Source organism: Asparagus officinalis, chromosome 1 (genome assembly GCF_001876935.1).
Source record: "Asparagus officinalis chromosome 1, Aspof.V1, whole genome shotgun sequence".
NCBI classification, from domain to species: domain Eukaryota; kingdom Viridiplantae; phylum Streptophyta; class Magnoliopsida; order Asparagales; family Asparagaceae; genus Asparagus; species Asparagus officinalis.
The window spans coordinates 66,767,704-66,785,131 of NC_033794.1; positions in this window are offsets into that span (position 1 = coordinate 66,767,704).

Consider the following 17,428-nt stretch of genomic DNA (forward strand, 5'->3'; position numbering starts at 1 on the left):
TCAGTTTATATTTCATATTCATGTATAAATTGTTTGCCATCATCAAAAAGGGGGAGATTGTTGACCCTATAGTTTTGATGATGATTTGTCAAACAATTTATCGCTAATATATTCTCTAGCTTATTATGTTAGTTTATCTTTTCTGTGATCAATGCATGGTTGAAACAATGTTCATGTTTTGTTTGTGGAATATAAGTTGCTAATGATGAGTTCCTTGATTTATATACTGTTTATGATTATTTTTGATGGATAATTGTTGTTTAGCTCCTATATTTGTTCAATAGATGTCATTTATTCAATTTGACAGGGGGAGCTTTTGGTATACATTTTTATTATCTGTGCTTATATGCAGGGGGAGCGTTGCTCCTAATTTGTTTCTTTTTCCCTTTTTGATGTTGTCAAAGGGGGAGAAAAATCCACATATGGTTTACAAATTCATATATGGTTTATGATATTCATGTATGATTTATTCATGTTTGGCTTATATGTGGGTTATCTGTTTATAATTCATATTCATGTATAAATTGTTTGCCATCATCAAAAAGGGGGAGATTGTTGACCCTATAGTTTTGATGATGATTTGTCAAACAATTTATCGCTAATATATTCTCTAGTTTTTGTGTTTATGTTTCTCTTTTCAGGTATTTCAACACACGTCAATCAAGCGTTAAAGATTCAAGTTCATATGTGTGGATTTACCTAGGTATATGTTTGGTTTACTTACATATATTGTATGATTATATCTAAGCTCAATATATGTACACTTAACACGATTTTTGACGTTTTTTCTATCATATAAATGATTTTTCATCAAACGTTGTTACAATAACTTTTATCTCATTTTTACAGCTCTTTCATACTTCATTATATACATATAATACATGCTCAATATATATATACATATTTACAAGCTTCATGTCAATTTTCATATTCACGAAAAACAGGTTTTTTGAAAACTTTTCAAAAACAGGGAGTTTTCACAAACGAAAATTGATTTTCTAAAAATTCCTCTTCAAACATGTTTATTTCATCATTTAGAAACTTTCCCCAAAGTTTCACTATTTTTGGATTTGATTTGATATTTTTAATGAATTTTCAAAACAGCCCCAAAACCTGTCAATATGCAACATATCAGTTTTCGGTCGACCGGTGCGGTTGACCGCCAGTTGTATTTTCCTGAGCTCAGTTATTTTGTGCTCGCGGTCGACCGCACTGGTCGACTGAGAGAACCTCCAGAGAGTTTTCCGGTCGACCGAAAATTCCGTTGGTCGACCGCCAGCTTTAAATTTTTATTTTTCTGAGTTTTTTGAGCTTCGCGGTCGACCGGACCGGACGACCGCCGAATTGTCAAAACTTTACAACGGCTAGTTTTTTACAGCTATTTTAAAACTGGTTTTTTGGTCTTTTTCCTATGTTTTTGCTGTTGTGTTGGGGTGCTATAAATACCCCATTGCTGCTCTTCTTCTAAAGAACCAAGAAATCCAAGTTTGGTGTTTAAACAAAACATTGATTGTGTTTAAAAGCTGTTTAATAGTTGATTTCATCAATCAGATTTTCAAGAGAAGTTTTTCTACAACAAGAAGTGACATTCAATCCTATTAGAATCATCTCTACTGTTCTTCTTGTTTGAGAAGTCTTCTAAACTCTCATATAGCTTATTATTTTATTTTCATTTCTTTTAGCTATATTTATTGAGTTTCATTCACTGTTATCACACACACTTATTGAGCATAATATTTTCATACCATATAGTGTGGGTTGTGGAGTGTGATTTAGTGAGTGTGAGCTTCATTGTGTTCTCACTTGTTATTTGAGAACAAATCATTATATTTAACTTTTATTTGTGAGAATCACTTGTAATACACTTGTACACCGAGAGAAGTGTGAGGCGAGACACGGGGTCGAATCCAATAGGAGTGGCGTCGATTGACGAACCTAGGGAGAGGTTGTAATCGAGCACTTGAGGAGGAGGACACGGGGTAGGTTCCTACACTTAGTGTGTAAAGTGTGATTGCATAGTGTTTGTGTAGTGTGAGAGTTTTCGGTGATCTTATAAACCGAGTGTGTAGAAGTTCCGGCTTCCAAACCGGATTGTGATAGTGGATATCTCCTCGAGGTGAGGAGCGGGGACGTAGGTCGTGGTGACCGAACCTCGTAAACATATCGTGTGTTTGTGTTTTGCTTAGCGTACATTCTATTCATCATTATTGTTCATATCCATATCATATTTCTTCTTGCAAGAACAAATTGATCAACATATTTTTAATTAGCTTTTAATTGGGATTAGATTAGCATAAGACCCTAATCACCCCCTTATTAAGTACAAATGTAGTGAATTCATATATCAAGCTTATTAGTGCCACAAATGAAGGATTGGATGGAATATGCGCTACAACGATAATATCCAAAGGAGGAGGAGGCATAGTGATGAAGCAACGTTATTTCAAAAACAACAAATTCAAATAGAAGCTTCATCAAATTCAAGCTATATCAAGACTCAAGCATTGCATTCTATATAAGGATATTAGCTATCTTTTATTTTTTCTCTCTAGTGATAGAATGTAGGCAAAGAGTTATTGACTTCACTTGAAGCTATTGGGATATCACACACACGTTTTCATACTTATGTTTTTAAACGTTTTTCACAAAATACTATTTTTCAAAAGTATGAGGACCTATCTGCAAAATTCCTTTTCCAAACAGATTGTTTTTAGCATTAAAAACATTTTACAAAGTTTCATAATTTTCAGAGGTCAAATAAATATTTTCCAAATATTTTAGTTGAGTCAAAAACAGTGTTATGGGATGTATCAGAATGCGGTCGACCGCATCGGTCGACCGCACCAATGTTCATTCCTCACTGGGCAGCAGAGAGTTCGTCGGTCGACTGCCGCGGTCGACCGAGAGCTTCCTTCGGTCGACCGCACCGGTCGACCGGACAAGTCTCTGCTTGTTTTTCTCGTTTTTGATCTGGATAGCGGTCGACCGAAATTTCCGTCGGTCGACCGAACTTTTCCGTCGGTCGACCGAAATTTCTGCCAGTCGACCGTCGTATTTTTCAAACGGTAAACTCTGTCCTTTTCGGCGCCGCTCATTACAGATCTCAGCGACGTTTTGGTTCCAGATTTTGGGGGATTAAGGGATGAGTTTAAACAGCTGTTTTTCTCCTATTTAAACTCCACCTCTTCTTCTTCCTCATAGTCCCAGCCTTTGCAAAAAACCAGTGACGTTGTTTTTCTCAGAGCTTATATTTCAAAACCTATTTTCACTGAGCTTCTGTGTGTTCACTTCCCAGCTTCAGTGTGCTCTTTCTCTTTGCCATAGGGACGTTGTAAAGAGCGAGTCTTACACCATCTCTACTATCTTGTGAGTGTGATCTTGTGTAGATCAACTGTGAGGGAGTGTGATCTAGAGAGATCAACTGTGTAGTGTGAGAGCGTGTGGGGATCGCTGTGTAGACGAAGTTCCGGCTTCCAAACCGGATTGTGTAGTGGATTTCTCCTCGAGAGTGGGGAGCGGGAACGTAGGTCAGCGGACCGAACCTCGTTAACATATCGCGCGTCACATGATAACGATTCCTAACTCTATCTCCTCTATTTTGATTACTTTGGTATACTGTGGTTTGCTTGTCTTATTTTTATTGCATAATTATAGCCTCTTGACCCTAATCACCCCCCCTCTAGGGTCCAACAGTACTCTACCTCTATAGTAGATAACGCCACAGTAGACTATAACATAGACCTCCAACTAATCGGACTGCTGACAAGAGCAAAACAGTACTCACTGGTGGACCGACGCCTGTCCAAATCACCCGCATAGTTCGAATCCACAAACCCCCTCACATGTGACTCTCCAGTCTTCGAATAAACCAAACCAACATCCAACGATCCTTGAAGATACCGTAAAATACACTTGACAGCCTTCCAGTTTTGTTTACCCAGATTTGCCATATACAGACTAACCAAGATGACAGAATGTGCAAGATTTGGACGAGTGTAAACCATAGCATACATAAGGATACCAACTGCACTAGCATACGAAACTTAGGACATGTACTCACGTTCTACCTCAGTAGTAGGAGACTGCAGACCTGAAAACTTGAAGTGAGGAACCAATAGAGTACTAACTTGCTTTGAGTTTTGCATCCCAAAACGAGCCAACACCTTCTCAAAATACCGCCTTTGAGAAAGGCACAACCTCCCCTTCTTCCTATAAAATCTTCATCCCAAGTATCTTATTCACAGGACCGAAGTCTTTCATCTCAAACTCAGAACTCAACTTCTTCTTTATCTTGTTGACTTCCACCATACTATATGAGGCAATAAGCATATCATCAACATAGAGCAACAAATAGATGAAAGAACCACTAACCTGCCTAAAGTACACACAATGATCAAGCTCACTCCGTGTAAACTTATGCAATATCATAAATATGTCAAACCTCTTATACCATTGTCGCGGCGATTGTTTTAATCCATATAATAATTTCTTTAGTTTGCACACATAATCCTTCTTACCAGCAACTGTAAATCCACTGGGCTGTGACATATAAATGTCCTCCTCCAAATCTCCATGCAAGAATGTAGTCTTGATATCTAATTGCTCGAGCTCCATGTCAAACTGCATAATCATTGCGAAAAGGGCCCGAATAGAAGTGTGCTTCACGGCTGGAGAGAAAACTTCATTATAGTCAACACCTTCTAGTTGTGCATACCCTTTTGCCACCAATATTGCCTTGTACCGTACACATGTACTTCCACCGGAGCTTGGAAAACCATCTTTCACCGTATAGACCCACTTGCACCCAATCAACTTCTTCCCATTTGGTGCTTTCACCAAATCCTAAGTATAGTTTTTATGAAGGGACTCATCTCCTCCCTCATAGCCGTCATCCACTCCTTACTACGATCACCCCTCATAGCCTCATTGTAGTTAACGGGCTCATCTCCATACATAGATACAACATAGGCTGCCATATCCTCAAAACTGTAACCTGGTGCCTTCCCCGCATTAGGTCTTCTCTCTCTATCGCCTGCCAAGGATGGTTGTTGTTGTTGTTGCTAAATAGGCCTCTCATCTGGAACCTCCAATTCTATTGTTGCCTCATTAGTAGACATCGGTGGAGTTGTGAATTCCACCCCTAAAAAATCTTCACCACTTCTACCCAACCTGATTCACTTCGAACCGGTGTTTCCAACCGAGCTGATATCTCCCGCATCTACACTCTTTGAGTTTAGCATGGCTGACTCATTGAATGTCAAGTCCTGACTGATTACACATTTCTTCTACTCAGGACACCATAATCTGTATCCCTTCACACCACTTTGATAACCCAAAAAGATACCCTTTCGGGCTCTCACACCAATTTTATCTTCCTGAACGTGAAAATAAGCAGGGCAACCAAAGATTTTCAAATAACTATTATCAAAGGGAGTATCGGACCATACTTCAATAGGTGTCTTCGAATCAATGGATGTATTTGGTGAATGATTCACAAGATAGCACGCCGTGTTTACTGCTTCAGCCCAAAAACACTTGTCCAAACCAGAATTTGATAACATGCACCATGCTCTCTCTAATAGGGTGTGATTCATACAGTCCGCTACTCTAATATGCTGAGGTGTTCACACTATTGTGAAATGCCTAACAATGCCTTGCTTCCTGCAGTACTCTTCCAACGGATCAAAGGTGTACTCACCCCCATTATCTGACCGAATCCGCTTGACAACTCTGCCAGTCTTTTTCTCGACCATTGTCTTCCATCTAATAAATAAATCAGTGACTTTAGATTTCTCCTTCATGATGTACAACCAAACTCTCTGAGAGAAGTCATCGATAAATGTCACAAACCACCTAGCTCCACTCAAAGACTTAACTTTGCTTAGCCCCAAAACATCAGAATGAATGTAATCCAATGTACCCTTGGTGTGATGCTCTGCAGTTCCAAACTTCACCCTACACTGCTTCTCAAAGACACAATGCTCACAGAAGTCAAGCTTTGATATCTTCTCATCGCCTAACAGACTATGTCTCTAAGAATGGTCATACCCTTCTCACTCATATGTCCAAGGCTCATATGCCACAATCGAGTAGATGTCAAATTAGATTCCTTGACCTAGGACACTGCAATAGCTCCTGTAATCACCTTTCCCTCATGGAAATATGGATTACCATGTTGTTTACCTATCATCATCACCTTGTCTTCATGAAGAACTTTTAGAATCCCATTATCCCCTACAAAACTATAGCCATTGGACTCCAAAGTTCCCATAGAAACTAGACTCTTTCGTAAAGCTGGAACATGCCTTACTTCTGTTAGAGTTCTCACCACCCCATCAAACATCTAAACTCGAACTGTGCCTGCCCCAACCGTCTTGCAAGTAACATCGTTACCCATCAAGACATTTCCACCTTCAATCAGTCTGTAGGTAGAGAACCACTCCTTGTGAAGACACATATGGTAGGATGCGCCCGAGTCTAACAACCAATCGTCTGATAAATAACTATGTGAAGTACTCGTCAGAACTTCCTCTGTCTCATCATCGCAAGAAGCTTGAGCCACTAATGCTTCTTCCTGATTATCCGATTTTATCTCTTGTTTATTGGCCTTAGCTTTCCGGTTCGGACAATCAAACTTCATGTGACCCCTTTGATGACAAAATAGCACTCAACATTCTTTCGGTTTCGGGACTTAGACCAACTCCTATTCTTCCCAGTCTTCTCTGATCTTCCTCTTGCATACCACCCTTCGTCCTGTTCCTCCTTACTAGCATCCTGCTTCCTAGAAGCCTTTGACAACAACGTCGATGTAGCATCCTTAAAAGAAATCTTTTCTTTTCCATAATACAACAACATGTCAACTAGTGTATCATAAGAATCTGGCAAAGTACACATCAAGATAATAGATTTATCTTGATCTTTAACAATATCATCAAGGTTGGACAGATTAGTAATAATCTTCATGAACTCATTTATATGATCACTCATAGAATTACCTGGATCCATCTGATACTTGTATAACCTCTTCTTTAGATAAAGAATGCTCATGAGGTTCTTCTTCTAATATCTACTCTCTAATTTATCCCAGATATCTTTTGCTGAAGTCTCCTTCTCAATGTTGTAGGCTATATCCTTTGATAGACATAGACGAATAGTGCTACACGCACTCAAGTCGAGCTCCTCCCAATAAGCCTTCTCCATGTTGTCAGGTTTTACCCCTCTCAACGTCTTGTAAAGCTTCTCCTTGATGAGAACGTCTTTAACTTGTGTTTGCCACAAACCAAAGTTGTTCTGGCAATTAAACTTCTTAATCATGTAGATTGAAGCACCCTTTGAATACTTGACATCAGAGTTAGAATTCGACTCCATCTTCTCTGACTCCAATAGGAAGAACCACCATAACTCTGATGTGCAACCACCTCACAAAGAAAAGGCAATGATTAATCATGATTTGGCAAGATGCATACATCCACAACTGGAGAGATCGACAATCCACTATTTATCAAGAGGTTACAATAAAGACGGAGAAGATTAGATACTCTAATCTCTCTCCCTTACAAAGCCAAAACAAATATCAATTTTTCTTGTCAAAGATACATAGAGAAACCCTAGACAATCTTTATTTATATCCTCCCTCAAATTCAAGTCCAACTAGCCAAATAACTCCCCAATCTGAATCCAAACAGGAGTCCAACTCCCCAATCCGAATCCAAATAGGAGCCCAACTAGCCAAACAACTCCTCAATCTGAATTCAAACAAGACACAAAAATGTGTCCAAATTATGTAGGACCTATTAGTGTGTACAAACTCTATAGACGACAGAGAGGTCTAGCAATTTGTAGCTCAATATGATCTACTGGTGGGTAGCTTTCAATACAACCAACTTCACAGTAAGTATCAATTTGGGTAAAATATGAAAGTGGTTTTAATATAAAAACCCTTTTATATACTGCCATCAAAATGCGATGCAATCCTCAGCGAATAACAAAACTAGAGCTAGATCTAGATGAGCAGTCAAGAAAGATGAGTCTTTTCCTTTCTATGTTAGTTTTCCAAATTAATTTCCTTCTAATAATCAAAAACATGTCTGTGATTTACAGATGAGAGATACTTTATAATACTAATAATGTGTAAAAAGTGGGCTCAGTTCTCATATCTCTCCCTCTAGTTGTGGTGGGTGACTAACTGTTGTGATATCTTATCTAGAATAACTGGCAATGATTGATCCATAGAAATCAACTAGTTGATACGAGATAAAGTTAATATAAGATAAAAATATGTTTGATTTTTTGGTGTCTGTAGGCACTAAAAAATACCAAGAAATAAAGCAGGGTCGAACCTCGCCATAAGCATAATGAGGGTCGTCATCATAACGAACCTCCTCTCAGCCAACAAGCTCGTCATTGGAGATGAAGCTCATCATAGAAAATGAAGTTCATCATTAAAGACGAAGTTCACTTAGTGACGAAAATCCACTAGAAGATGAAGCCCATTCAAGAGACGAAGTCCATCCACGGATGAACCTCGTCAAACAGTGCCTCATCTCTCAGAGAATAAAGCTCGTCATTGAAGACAAGGTTCTCAACACCTTATTCTTCAGCAAATGAAGCTCGTCAGTGAAGATGAAGCTTATTATTAAAGACGAAGCTAGTCAGTGAAGACGAATTTCGTCAGAAGAAGTCCACAAGACTTACTACGAAGCTTACCATATAGCGAAACTTGTTGGCCTTCTTGTTTTGATGATGTTTAACAAACAATTTACCACTAATGTTGTTTGTCTAGTATTTGTGTTTTTTTATTTATTATAGACAAACAACGTTGTTGGAGGATGGAGTATTTGTGTTTTTTTATTTATTATAGACAAACAACGTTGTTGGAGGATGGATGGAATAGAGCTTCAACAATCATATTCAAAGGAGGTTGGTGGAATGTCGGTGAAGCTATGCAAATTCAAGTTAAAGATCAAGTTTAAGCTTCATCCGCGAGCTTACCAAGTTGAGCTACAATGAAGATCAAGATCAAGCTTGGGTAATCTAGTTTAGATTTTATATTATGTGTGTTAGATACTCTAAGCTCAATATCATATACACACATATTTATTGGTTTCTTCGTATATATATGTAGTTATATATATATACATAAGTTTTGGTTTCTATGCATATATATAGTTATATATATACATACATAGTTTTGAGTTTTCATGTTTATAAATATGAAATCACATGTTTCATATTTATTATTGTGTTTTAGTATATATTATGCAATTTTGTGAAAATATTATTTTTCTCAGTTTATGCACTTAACAATAATCATATACATATTTTATTAAGTCGACAAAATCATTTTGTAAAGTTTCAAAACAGTAGGCAGCAGAGAGTTTGTCGGTCGACCGCACCGGTCGACCGAGATCTCGCATCCGTCGACCGCCAGAATTTCCGGTCGACCGCCGCTCCGCCAATATGACCGTTGCTTTCTCAACGGCTATTTTTCTGAGCTGATTTTCTGGGGCTGTTTTTGTCTTTTGCTTGGGGTTGTTAGCTAAGGTTTTGGAGGTTATAAATACCCTCCTTGATCTCAGTTATCAAGTAGCTAAGAAGTTTTTAAACAAGGGTTTTAAAAAGAGTTTAAGTTTGTTTTTAAGCTTGTTTAAGGGTTTGGTTTAAAGCAGTTTTAGCTTTCACAAGTGGAGGAGATTATCTTCTTGTTTGGGCCTCAAATCTCCATCTCTCCATCTTGATCTAGAGAAGTTTTCCTAAACTCAACTCTAGCTTTTATTTATAATCATTTGTTAATTATCATTGTTCTTAAGCTAGATTTTATATTTGAGTTTAGATTTAATTTTGATTTCACTCATTGTTACACACACCCACTTGAGCTTATTGTATTTGCATACATAGTATATTAGGGTTGTGAGAGATTGTAACATTGAGTTGTGCTTAATTGAGTTCTCCCCTTGTATGAGAGAACAAATCATTTATTATTGTAAAGTTTTCGGTTAGCTAGAAAACTGAGTGTGAGGTGTAAACGTTATTCGGGTGAACGTAGAAAGCCCGATTGTGATAGTGGATTTCTCCCCGGGAGTGGGGAACGGAGACGTAGGACGGAAGGTCCGAACTCCGTGATCATATAGTGTGTTTGAGTGTGCTTTGGCGTTCATTTATATTTATGTTCATATCTTATATCGCATTTGTCCATAGCTCATTATTTATATGATCCACTATCTAGTTCATTTTGTTTCCCCCTTGCGTTAGTTTTATATCCTTGCATATACATATATCATATTGTATATCTCTTTGATAGGATATATCATCTTGTGTTAGTTTATATATCCTTGCATATATATATTCATCATATAGGATATATCTCATTGTTCATGTTGTTTATCCTAGCTTATACTCTTGTTGTATTTCATACTTGCTAGGATAACTTGTTAATTAGTTTTAATTGGCATTTAATCGGATTAGATTAGCATAATACCCTAATCACCCCCCTTCTAGGGTCTAACAAAACTCACTTTGTCAGACGAACCTCACTGCGCATCGAGGTTCGTCTTATCTGACGAACCTCACCACGCAGTGAGGCTCGTCTCACCAAATGGAGTTTGACTAGGTCTTAAAGACCCAGTCAGCCCACGTGGGATAAATTTGAGGAGTCAGTTATGCCCTGACCCCACGATCAGCACGTTAGTTATGCGATAAAGGCTTATAAATAGCCGCAAATATCTATGAAAAAGTCATCATGGGCACAAACAGAGACACAAACGAGAGCTAGTACTCAAACTAGGAGACGCTCTTTTGAGATCCGAACCTCGGTTCTTATGATCTGAGCCATCAACAAAGGCTAATTTTTCTCCTCGAATTAAAGGGATTTTGTTCCAATCATTAACGAAAGTACGTTTGACTCCAACATCGAGCGAGACATCTCACCGCCACATAGAACCCACGTTAAACAAAAGAGAACCCAAACCAACCTTCTCCTCTTTTGTACTTGAGAAAGAACGATTGTAAACAGATTCTTACTAGGTGATAGAATCTTTTCTCAAAGCTAAAACAATTAACATAATCAATCATTTTTTAATATTTTTTGGGACCCAACAGAAGATGGTGACTACAGTAGGAGAATTCATTTTCTCTGACGAGATGATTATGGCGCAGTCGGACAAAATTGCTATGGGAACTAATGTCAAACTCTCGTCATTGAATTCAACCAGTCCAAGTATGAGAAGCTCCTCTCCTCTCGTACTCCATGTCTCATCAAGGCGTGTAAATGCCGTAAAGTCTCTCGTGAGACTCTAGCCAATTCAGCTTCTGATAGTTCAACTCGAGTTCGCCTCGAGGAGAAATCCTTGCCTCTGAATGACGAGGCTCTAAAAATCAGTCGCCAGGCTAAGCAATAGGTTGTTAAAAAACTCAAGCAAATGCTAAATACGAAGCCCGCTGCTGATCTGCTGTCAAGGAGGGCAAGACGTTGTCAACGCCAGAATCTAGCTTGCCATGAATCCTGAGCCTTAGTCTCTCTGGATGGCTTCCACTATCATCCACGAGATGATGTGTCTAAGGCCTACAAGACAGTCGAGACTCGACTAACTGAGGTGTGTCAGAATAACAAGCCTCACCCAAGCATCCAAGTGTGCTTAGATGATGAACCCCATCCTCAACATGAGGCTCATCCAAAACAACCAGTACGTCGCCCTACTCAGGATCGCCCCATCGTACTGGATGGACTACATCCTCAACACCAAACTCGCCCGCTACCAAGCCACATTCAAGTAGCCTAGTTGAGATTCGACCAAGACGGTAAGTACGTCCCTCGAATCAAGTTCGCCCTGCTATCCGAGCTGGCCAGACGCAGGTTCGTCGAAATGATGAACCTCGACTTCAGCACAAAGCTTGCACTATTGCTGAATCATGTCCATGTGATCAAGCCGAGGTTCGACCAAGATGATAAGTGCATCTCCTGGACTAGGCTTGTCTGAATATCGATGCTCGCATGAATGACGACGTTTGTCCAGCCAATCAGACTCGTCAATCACTAACCCTTAGAGATTCTTGCTCATGCATAAGCAAGTTACCAGAGTTAATAGGGGGTGGTCCTATTACTGATCTGTGAGATTACCTGGTTCGTAAACACAATATGAGCCAGATAAAATCTCAATGCAGTTATGAGAAGCTCATCTCTATAGTACTTGCCAAATGCCAGTATGGGGGCCCAACACCGAGGTTCTCTACCTTTGAGTGGTTGTTAGAGCTACCGGAGGCCCTATAATTCAAAAGGAGACGTTTTCATCCCAGAAGACAAACGTTCAAAAATGAGCCCACTAAAGTCACGGCTAATATGGTTAGCAAAGGTAAGGGCAAAAGTCTAGCTAATTCTTCTGACCCCTCTAATCCCGAGTTTTCTCCAGAGCTAGGGAGACTACTCATCGAAGGGGAGGGTGTCTATCAACATACCCATACCCGTATCGGCTCAGTGATTCCATTGAATTATCAGCATTTAACAAACATCTCTGATGATGTTGATGAGGAATCCGACAACTTAGCCATTGCAACTTCCCAAGCATCTAGCACCGATCAGAGCGAACAACGAATGCTCATATAGCTTGGAATGGAGAAGACGTGGCGAAAAAGCTAGAAGAATAGCAAATTATCCATCTCCAATAACAAGAAACTATTAATCTCATGAGGGAGATGATAGACAGACTCACCAAGACAAAGGAGAAGAAGAAAAAGAAAACCACCGATGAAGCCTCAGGATCAAAGCATAGGCGACCTTCACCCGGTGCTGGGGAATCTAGCTGTCGAAACCAAGATGATGCTAATACAGAGGATGATGATGAAGAAATTTTCAAAATTCATTCTGAATTATCAGAAGCTGAATCCAACCCTCGTAAGAAAGAATGAGACTAGAAGTTCTAGAAGCAACTAGATGCTTTGAAACTTTAAGGAAATTTCGAGGGATTGGTTGTGACTAGACTATGCCCCGCTGAATAGGATGTCGTCCCCTATTCTCTGAAGTTCAAGCCACTCAACCTCCTACAGTTTAATGGCAATGGCTCTCCTACCCAGCATATTTACTACTTCCAGGCGCAAACTGTACACATAGTGGGAAATGATCTCATCATGGTTCAATTGTTCATTGGTACCCTCAAGGGGGTTGCTTTTGAATGGTTTTGTAGATTGGAGCCAGGATCCATCACTTGCTAGAAGGACATGGAAAGGCTCTTTATGAACAGATTCTTCGATAATGACACAGAAGTATCTATAGCCACCCTGCTAGCTAAAAAGTAGAAGAAGACGGAGTCCGTTAGTGACTTTGTCAAGAGATTTAGGAACCGATCACTGCATTCGAGGCTACTCTCATCAAGATGTGTCGAAACACCCTCTCCATCAATATACTGTCTATGATTGGCTGTCGAAGCACGTCGATGGAAGGATTTGATTTGGCAAGGAGTGCAGGTCGAGAGTATGCTTAAGAGGATAGATGCTGAAGAGCTTCGGGAGTCTCAACCCAGAAAAGGGGGTAAACAAGGCAACTTCACACCCTAGAAACATTCAAATGTGAAGGATAATTTGGCAGTGGAAACTCCCTCCCCCAAATCTTCTTCGAAGCAGAAAGGTAATTCTGCGGATAACCGCTTCTAGAAAAGGTGTAACCAAGGCAACTTCACCCTCTAAAAAAATTAAAAGGGGAAGGATAGTCTGGCAGTGGAAACCACTTCCTCCCCTAAATTTTCTTTAAAGCAAAAAGGTAACTCTTTGGATAACCGCTTCCAGAAGTAGTATGACTTCAAAGATGAGCAAGTCGTCCTAAACCTTAAGCTCCCAGAGTCGAGGCGACTTGAGGAGGTGTCAAGGACAGATGATCCCAATTACTGCATGTACTGGTTGGTGCATCACCCAACAAGAGCATGTTACATTCTGAAGGATAAAATCTAGGCTTTGTTGGACGTAGGAGTCATGACCCTTTAATCAGAACAGAAGAAGGTGTATGCCAATATGGTCTCCTTACAGTTCATAAGCTTTCCGGAGATCCAAGTTCAGAATGGTGTGAAGCCGATCCCACAAGCCGAGACCAGGGTCATGAATCTTGATCCTTCCAAAAGGTGAAGTCATGTGGGTCCATCCTAACCTACTTGCAGATGAGCAATGGCGTCGTCGAGTTCGAAGAAATCCAAAGCAAAACAGAAGTCATGTAATGTTGTTTCTACCATTCCGGATGAGGGGTTTAAAACTACTTCCCTCAGTAGTTCCAGTGATGAACAACCAACATTCACCAAGCAACCGGTTCAGACGTCAGGAACCTGTGGTGGGAAGGAATATTTGAAGAAATACCCTAAGATGGGAGACACCTCACCAAACATAGCAGAGGAAGCAGCAAAGAAAATAAAATTGCTTGCTAGTAATCTGAAGGCAAAGGATCTCCATTACAATAAGGCCCTCCGGAAGGAGACTCCTAAAAGCTTGAAGGGTCCCTTTTGATTCGATGTGTTGGCCTAACTAGCCAACATTTCGGCAAGGATCATACTGTTTGAGCTCCTGCGCTTATCCCGGTCGACAAGGGAAGCTCTACGTGAAGCACTGGTAGACAATGAGATATTTCTTACTCACATTCCACCAAACCTGATGGAGGACAAGGCGGAAGCATGCCCTTAATGCCACCAGGTCTTTCAAGGGTGAATGCTATATATCACATTCTCTCTAGAAGACATGTTCGTGAAAAACCTGAAGCAAGATAGGCCTTTATGCTTCACAGGATATATTGGCTCTGTTTGGGTAGATCAAATCCAAGTTGACCCTAGTTTCACCCTAAGCATCATACCTTTGAGGTTCATCAATCATCTTAGGGTCCCGCTTTACCATCTATCAGCAACGGGAACTACCATCTATGGCTTTAACGCCTCCAACACCCGTCTGTTTGGGGAGAAAGTTGATGATTTCATTGTTGTGTTTATTACAAATTCAAACGTTATAATAAAAAAAAGTTAGTCTTTTTATAAGACCCTTACACAATAAAAATAAAAAAAAGTACAACTCTCGTTAAACAGCGCAACATGTGTTTATCGCCCGTTGCGTGTATGGGATCTTGGCCTGTGATGGGGACGTTAGTATCCGTGGACCACCGAACGATCAGATCAGATCTAGAGTTTTATTGATTCGTAAAAAAATTAAGAAACTAAAGCAACTATCTCGGCAACAGTGAGATAATCACTCTTCTCAAGATCACCGCAACGGGGTAATCTCAAGGCAAAGAACCGGGCTACAGATCTGACGAACTTCTCTTCTTTATACTGAAGAATTCATTGAAGTCTCCTCCTCTTCTCTAAAATTCATGGCTCTTCAGTCCTCAATTCAGCAGGGCTTCGTCAACACTCGTTAATTCCAGATCTGGAAAAATGAAGGCCCTGGGGCTATATTTATAGGCTTACGGACCCCTGTTTTCGAATAAGAACGATCAATTCGATCTTATCTTCAATTGTAACTACTTAACCATGTTCTTGAATGATATTCTATCAGTTAAAAAAATTCATATGGTTAATGATCAAAAACAACTTTAAACTTTAAAAATTTAGTTTTTTAGGTCTGCGGACACCCGTGGGTGTCTCGGCGTGGCCGAGACACTCATGGGTGTCTCGGCCATGGCCAAGACACCTCTGGGTGTCTCAGCCATGGCCGAGACACCAAGGGGTGTCTTGGCATGGTTGATACACCTTAGGGTGTCTTGGCATGGCTGAGACACCTTAGGGTGTCTCGGCCTGGCTAAGACACCAAGGGGTGTCTCGGCAAGGCCCGGAACATAGTTTTGCACGCTCTATCCGTTTCCGCTGTATTTTCGTTGTTCGAACTCAGAATTGCGTGATTCAAAGTGCGTTTGAAAACCGACAAGGAGATCTACAAGCTTCCATGATTGAATCACATGTGAAGTAAACGAGACCTGAGGAGCGCTTCGTCTTTTGTAAATGACACGCAGGTCACGATCAATTCGTGTTTGGTTATTCTGAAGTTCTGTTGCTTCACACGGTATGTCGACTCACTTCATATGTTGTCATTATCAAATGAGCTTCTATGACTTAAATAGCAACATTCATCATCTTCTCTCTATTTCGAACCGCATGCAGGGACCTATAGGTAATTTTTGACGCCTACAGATACCTCCTCCAAAGTGTTTCAGTCTTATTTCTTTTAAAGATGAGTCTGAAATACTTTGGATATGATCAGTCCAACCTTCAGTCAGTGTAAAAAGACCTGTAGTTAGCTTTTATTCTTGACTCCTTCAATTTTTAGTCTATACGATATTTTGACGAATCGCTGAAGTTCTCCCGGCACTGCGTTTATAATCTGGCCGTCGTCGAAGTCTTGAATCAAAACTGGGGAGTTGATTTTGGCTCGTGTCATCGAGTTGACTTAGAACTGACTATCTCTGTCATAATATATATTGACTTGCGTTGACTTTCATCACAACGCGTTGACTAGCATTGACCTAGGGTTACACGTTAATCGGTGTTAACCTAAGGTTTTGGATCGCCTGACGTTGACTTTTTATTACAACACATTGACTGACGTTGACCTAGGGTTACACGTTAACAGGTGTTTACCTAGGGTTTCGGATCGCCCGACGTTAACTTTTCATCGTAACACGTTGACTAGCGTTGACCTAGGGTTACGCGTTAACCGACGTTAACCTAGGGTTTCGGATTGCCCGATGTTGACTTTTATCACAATGCGTTGACCGGCATTGACCTTAGGGTTTAGGATCGCCCGGTGTTGACTTTCATTGCAATGTGTTGACTGGCGTTGACCTTAGGGTTTCGGATTCTCCTGAGTTGACTTTCATCGCAACGCGTTGACTGGTGTTGACCTAGGATCATGCGGTTACTAACGTTGACCTTAGGGTTTAGGATCGATCACCGTTAATATAGTTTATACTAGTACGTTTGCTGGAGTATACACAATTTAAGCTCTTAAGGTATTAGAGCATGACGGTCCCAAATGTCGGAGCTGCAGGACCAACTATTAAAGCTGATTCATCTGCATGTATGGATCTTATCCTGAGGTTGTTAGATGCTCAAGTCATGAGACCAACTAATGAAGCTGATACGTCAATGACTCTTGCATTTATAGGATTTTTGGCAAACCCTCAGCCATCAACGGGTTTGATTAGCCTTTACTGACTACCGTTTGAGTCAGGCTAGCACACAAATTGTTTAAATCCGTTCTGCACGTAACGTTATGTTAAAAGAGTTAACTCTTTTAGTGCTACAATATTAAATACGTAGACTTCATCTTTCTTACAGGTATAGACTACTCAGCAACGCGTGTTAGATGTAGACTTAGGATTTTTGGCCAATGCTCAGCCATCAACGGATTTAACGTGCCTTTACCGACTACCGTTTGAGTTGGGCTAGTGTGTAGATTGTTTAAATCCGTTCTG